The sequence below is a fragment of the Lutra lutra genome, chromosome 10 (assembly GCF_902655055.1).
Source record: "Lutra lutra chromosome 10, mLutLut1.2, whole genome shotgun sequence".
NCBI lineage: Eukaryota > Metazoa > Chordata > Mammalia > Carnivora > Mustelidae > Lutra > Lutra lutra.
The window spans coordinates 67776768-67782767 of record NC_062287.1 but is presented as its reverse complement, the minus strand read 5'-3'; positions in this window follow the sequence as shown (position 1 = coordinate 67782767).

The following is a 6000-nucleotide window of genomic DNA, read 5'->3' as shown; positions in this document are numbered from 1 at the left end:
GAGGCAGAACCAAGACCAATGCACAAAGGTTTGTTTCAATCCAACAAGCAATTTCAGTGTTTGACCCACTGCAAATAGAATCACTAAATAGTACAATTGTGCTTTGCTGCTTTGGGGTGAGTAGGGACTTGGGGTAGTGATGAAGTTTCTAGAGAAGAAGCAATTATCATAGGAAGGGGGGACTGGGATATGTCTAGAAACTGAGTTTGCACCATTAGTTCAATTTTTTTTTTAAGATTTTATTTATTTATTTGACACAGAGAGACATCATAAGCAGGCAGAGACAGAGAGGGAAACAGGCTCCCTGTGGAGCAGAGAGCCTGATTTGGGGCTTGATCCCAGGATCCTGAGATCATGACCTGAGCTGAAGGCAGAGGCTTAACCCACTGAGCCATCCAGGCGCCCCCCATTAGTTCAATTTTGACTTAAGCTGTGTTCCTATTTGGAGTGCCCGGGAAAAAGCTGATGATGATGATGATGATGTGTGTGTATGTGTGTGTGTGTGTGTGCACGCTCACACATACGTGCTGGGGGGGTGGAGTAGAGCCACTTGTTGGCACCATCACTTAAGTTAATATTTAATGCTCTATGAATCTGTCCCTTCAAAACCTTTATTTCCCTTTTTTTAAGATTTTATTTTTAAGTCATCTCTACACCCAATGTGGTGCTTAAACTCACAACCCTGATATAAAGAGTCATGTGCTCCATCAACTGAGTTAGATACCCCCAAAACCTTTCCTCTTAAGCTGCATGGATGATTTTGCTTACTAGGAAAAGGTCAGGAAGTTTCTGGAAAGGAAGATAATAATGAGTATTTTAAGGGGCACCTGGGAGGCTCAGTCAATTAGAGCGCCCCTCTTTTGGTTTCAGCTCAGGTCATTATCTCAGGGTCCTGAGATCATACCCCACATTGGGCTCTGAGCTTGGTAGGGAGTCTGTTGGAGTCCTTGCCCTCCCTTTACCTACCTCTCCCCTTGCATATGTGTGTGTATGCATGTGTGCTCTAAGATGAATAAATAAATCTTAAAAAAAAATCAGTATTTTGATAACTTTTTTCCTATCCACATAAAGCAACTTGCTAAATAATTTCTTACCTTTAATAGAATTTCTGAAATAGTACAATCAGAAATAACCCACCTTTAAAAAAAAGAAAAGGAAAAGAAATAACCCTACTCTGTTAGGTGTCCTGACTGATTTTGTGTGGACAGTGTGGTCCCTACATGTATGGGTTTGGAAAGGGCTGGCTTAAGAGCCACTGTCTCAGGAAAGCTGAAACTTTGCTAAGGGGCCTCTGGTATGCCTTGACCCAAAGTAACCGAATTAATCTGAGGAGTGGGAAGCAGGCTGTTTTCCTACTTCTATTAATAGCCCAAGGTCCTGGGGAAGGCCCGTAATCCACCAGTTCCAAATGAGAAATGCAGGCAGGGGAACTGGAAGCTGTCATGCCAGCAAGCAACCGGCCGGCTGTGAGCCGGTGAGAATGTCCAGGACAGCCCTGAAGGGAAACATCAGATAAGAGGACAGGATTGTGGGTGTTCAGCAGTACGAGACAGGCCCTGGTGTCACATGAACTCTCTCCTGGTATGAGCCTTTCTCCAAGTACCTCCTGAGCCCTTGAGAATTCCAAACCTCCATGAAGGGGAAGCTCACAGCTTTCACGACCTGGGATTTCCCTTCAGGAGCCACTTGTCCCTCAGCCAGCAGATAAAGCCAAGGGTTCTGTCACCCTTTCATGCAGAGGAACGTCTTGCTTGTGTCCCGTGGCCTGACCTGCTGTTCCCGGTTTAGGGAGTGGAGGCCAAGGAAAGGCATGTGAAAGAAGATTTGTGTCCACAATTTCCTCACCCCACCTGGGGGCCCAAGGTCTGACAAGCAAGCGTGTGCCTGTGGGATTATGACTGGAACGTGTGCGATCAGGGCTGCCCTGGAAACCTGGCATCCATTGTGGCCAGGGCTTGGGGCAGTGAGATCCCAGCTGCGAGGGTCCTCACCGCCCTCCTGGCTGTCTTTGCTGATGCTGTCATCCACGTCGGTTCATTCTAGGTGACATTCAGATGACAGTGGGAATCTGTGACGATGTCAGAGGCCTTGAGGGGGCCCACCAAATATCATAGGGTTTTCAGTGAGGATGTTTTCTAAATGAGCGTTGGCAGTGGGAGGCCATGTTTGGTCTTTTAGATTAGCTATATATATATATTTTTTTAATTTTAATTTTTATTTTTATTTTCCCCTCCCTAAGTAGGCTCTGTGCTAGGCATGGAGCCTACCATGGGCCTTGAACTCCCAACCCTGACTGAGATCAAAACCTGAGCTGAGATCAAGGGTCACATGCTCAACCGACTGAGCCACAGTCTGGCACTCCAGTAACATAGTTTTTAAATATTTGCCCTTGTGGAAGGTAAGGTTAAGATGGGCATTGCAGGTAGGAGTGTATATTCTTGAAACTTTTATGAAAAGGAGTTTGCCAATTTGTATACAAGGAAGGAGCCTTAAAAAAAATCAGGGCAGATTTCAAGACAGCTCTGTCATACATATTTCATTTCGTGTCGCACTTGGACCCAGTAACCTCCTCTACAACAAGCTCTTCTCAGGAAATGATCAGCTGTAGGGACAAAGATCCGTGATGTTTTTGTCAGTATTGTGATTGCCAAAATATGGAAACTTACTTCAGTGTCTAATTGTAAAGGCATCGTTCAATCAGTCACATTAAACATTAAATTAGTCACATAAACTCACATATTAGGTCTTCACAACAAAACTACCTATCTAGAGAAAATACATAGCTCACAGAGAAAAAAAGTGCTGTTCCTCTTAAAAACATGAAAAGCTTCAATTCAGTGGGGGGGGAGGGAACACTTGGGAACATGAGCATCTGATGAGGAGGATCAAGGCCATCTAGGAGGCCCATGGACTCTGCAAGCAAGAGGGAAAGTTCCGCAGCCTTCTTGCAAGATGACTGGCAATTTCAACCGAATTTTAAATGTGTCAGCTTTTAGACTCAGCAATTCTACTTTTAGGATTTTATCTGCAGATACCTTTGGATTTGTATCTAAGGGTTTGTGTTTATATGACAAGAGCTGGGGGGAACCCAAGCATGTACCAGTAGAGTGTTGGGTAGATAAAGTGTGTCCACTTAGGGTGCACCTTTTAATGAAGATGAGGGAGTTCATTTAGTTCACGATTGCTGCGGAGTTATATTCTAAATATATTCGATGAAAAAAGTATGGCGTGTGTGTGTGTGTGTGTGTGTGTGTGTTTAAATTTATACACTATCTCAAGAATGACATAAAAATTTATTAACGGTTTCTTTGGGGAACAGGAAGGAAAGGAAAACTTATCATTTGTGTTAGGTTCTTTGATATTTTTCAAATTGTGTGCCATGTAGACATAGAAGCCATTTAGAAACGAATAAAAAGTAAAATAAAATTTAAAAGCAAAAAGAAACAGAAATACCTTTAAAAAAATTACTGGTAGAATGCTCATAGAACTAAAAAAAAAAAAAAGCTCATCACATGTAAGGTATAATTTCATTTTTTTTGTTTTGTTTTGTTTTGGTTTTCTTTGGGGTGGGGAGGGGCAGAGGGAGAGAGAGAGAATCCTAAGTGGGCTACGCAGGCGGGGGCTTGATTTCTTGACCCTGAGATCTTGACTTGAGCCAAATCAAGAGTCAGATGCTTAACTGACTGAGCCAATCAGGCACCCCTTGTTTTTAAAATAATGAACATAGAAAAAAGACTGAAAGGAACACACCAAAATGAGGCAGAATGATACATAAAGTTTTTTCCTTAATATTTTTGTTTCTTTTCCAGATTTTATGCAATGACTGCATGTATTATTTCTGTAATCAGAACAAAAAAAGATAGTTTATTTCTGGTTAATGAGATTAAGGGAAACTTATTTTCCCTATCATTCCTTTTGCTATTTTTTCATAATGGTGTTGTACTATTTTAAACAGGAAAAAAAAAACGATGTAAAAACTCTGATTTGGAAGCCTGTTTTCAAACATCATGTTTGGAGCTTCTGAGCAAGCGCCCTGTAAAGCGAGAGGCATCCACCCCCCCCCTTTCTACCCCCCCCCCCCCCCCCACAGTCTCTGGCTAGACTGGGCTTGGCTCCCTGGGGACTACCCACTAGTCTTAGCAGGGGAGAGAGCTCTCCCTTTCTCAGTGCTGGGTACCACTGTTTCCCAAGCAAGGACCTCAAGCAAGCAGCCACATATGCTGCTGCAAAGGGACCCTGGGAGTGAGGAGAAGCGGCATGGAGGGAGGTGGGAGGAGCCAGAAAGGCAGGGGCCAAGGAAGAAAGCCAGGCATAGAGTGGGTTTCAAGTTGCGAACATCTGGGGTGTAGTGTTCTAGGCTGCTTGGAACTCATTCTAACTCATGCTCTTTTGCTTTCCTAAGTTGTTTGAGGTTTCTTGAGTATCTCCCATTCTGGAATTCTTTACCTTCTCCATCTTCCCAGGGTTCTTCTACAGACTATGAGAGTCTACGGATGTGAAATTTCTGGCACAGAAACTTGGCCTGTTGGAATAGCTGTTTTCCTATCAAGTAGCAGCCATTTAAATGTCATGTGCTAAATTCGACAGTGTGAAAACAAAGGGCAGAGGAAAGATAATTCCTGGGTATTGATCTGAGGTGGCTGCCGTGAACTGTTGTCTAGATTGTAGACTGCCACGTCTTCCATTAATAAAGTAGACATAATTTACATATTTAGTACAGCCATTTTTTTGGCTGTAAATTGCTTAACAAAGTCAGTATATTATGACCAATTTCAGGGATATAGAAGAAAAGTGTCTTGAGAAGGGGCACATCTTTCTAGTTGGCTATTTTGGCCAGTAGCTGCCTTGTTAGCAGAGGCAGAATTTTAATTCAGGGGCCACCTCTCACCCTTGTCCACAAACCAGCTCAATCTGCTGTGAAACTCCTGGAGGTGAGCGTGGGTGACTGGACATGAGTAAAAAAGATAGTTTCAGCTGCATATTTACAAATGCTGAGAACGAGGCAGAACCATGGATCTTTTTTTGCATCTTTGAATGTTCATAGGAGAGGCTGTCCGTTCTGCCCTCACACTTGGATTTCTGGCTTCCTCGGTCATGAGAACTGCGTGCTGATGTGTGGATTTCAAAGCACTTATTGAGACCTAAGGGCTCTATGAAACAGAAATTACCCTCTGACTCGGCAAAGCTTCAGTAACTGGGCCGCTGTGGTGTTTAATCCTGACTCACGGACCCACGCGCTCCCTCCCGGACTGCAGAACACAGATTCTGCAATTGGCCACATCTGACTGCTCACATCCTTTGCACCGTGTGTGAGTATGTGTGTTTGTACAAGCATGCGTGCAAGCTCACTCGTGTGAGTATAATGAATGCCCATTGGCTTCCCTCTAAAATTTTCATCAAAACACTGACACAAATTACTTTTGGCCACATTCGGTTTCGAGGTGGGAAGAGCCAGTTTGCTCTGCTGGGATAAATACAGCTGAAACGTGTCAGCAACCTTGGGTTGCCACGTTTGGGAAGGAGTTTTAGTAATGAGGGCTCTAGGTCTGGCCTAGAATGGCCCTACAGTCTGCTACACAAGGCCTCTTTCTCTCTCTTACTTCTATCTTTGCTATCCACCTCCACAGTAAGCTCTTAGCCGAAGGAGCAGGGAGTCACCGAGATGCCTGGTTGCCCTAGTGTCCTTCTATCTCCTTTAAGGAGAGACCTGAAGCTCCTTCTCTCCCAAGCTCTTCCAGGGCTCCCACCCTGATGTTCTACCTGAGCGATCCAAAGCCCGCTTGCTGAATTCTATAGCCCCGTGTATTTTGCTGGTTGCCAAATATCTAAGAGGCAAAGAGGTATCAATTTAGTATTCTCCCAAATTGATCATATTAGCCACCTTCCTCATTTACCTCTGCCTCCTCCTCCTCCCATATTTGCTCTCTTGGTGCAGTGGCTGTGAGAGTGTGCCTAGCAGAACTCCAATCACAGGGGCTGTCATGACCAAAGTTCCAGCCT